This window comes from Puntigrus tetrazona, chromosome 3, assembly GCF_018831695.1.
Source record: "Puntigrus tetrazona isolate hp1 chromosome 3, ASM1883169v1, whole genome shotgun sequence".
Lineage (NCBI taxonomy): Eukaryota > Metazoa > Chordata > Actinopteri > Cypriniformes > Cyprinidae > Puntigrus > Puntigrus tetrazona.
Genome location: NC_056701.1, coordinates 8,992,068 through 8,992,409, shown reverse-complemented (window position 1 = coordinate 8,992,409; position 342 = coordinate 8,992,068).

Here is a 342-nt window from a genome sequence, read left to right as displayed (position 1 = left end):
TCCAATATCAGTGGGCAGGACCTGTCACCAGCACTGACCAATCAGTGTAGTTCTCAGGTGTTCATAACAGAAGGGGAGGAGCCGCCCTGTTTTCTGCAGTTGTTCCAGGGAGGACTGGTCATTTATAGACAACAGCAAAGCAGAGACACAGGTCTGGTCATATCTGATCCTCTCCTTTACTATGTTTCCACTTGACACGTCTGACGTTGAGTTTGGTATGTGTTTCAGGAGGCTGGCGTCTGTTCTGTGTGAGGGGTGACGTCCCAGTGGAGGGCAGTCTGTTGGAGGTACAGTGCTCCTGCTCCGGTCTGAGGTCTCGTGGCTCACTGATCTTGTTAAACA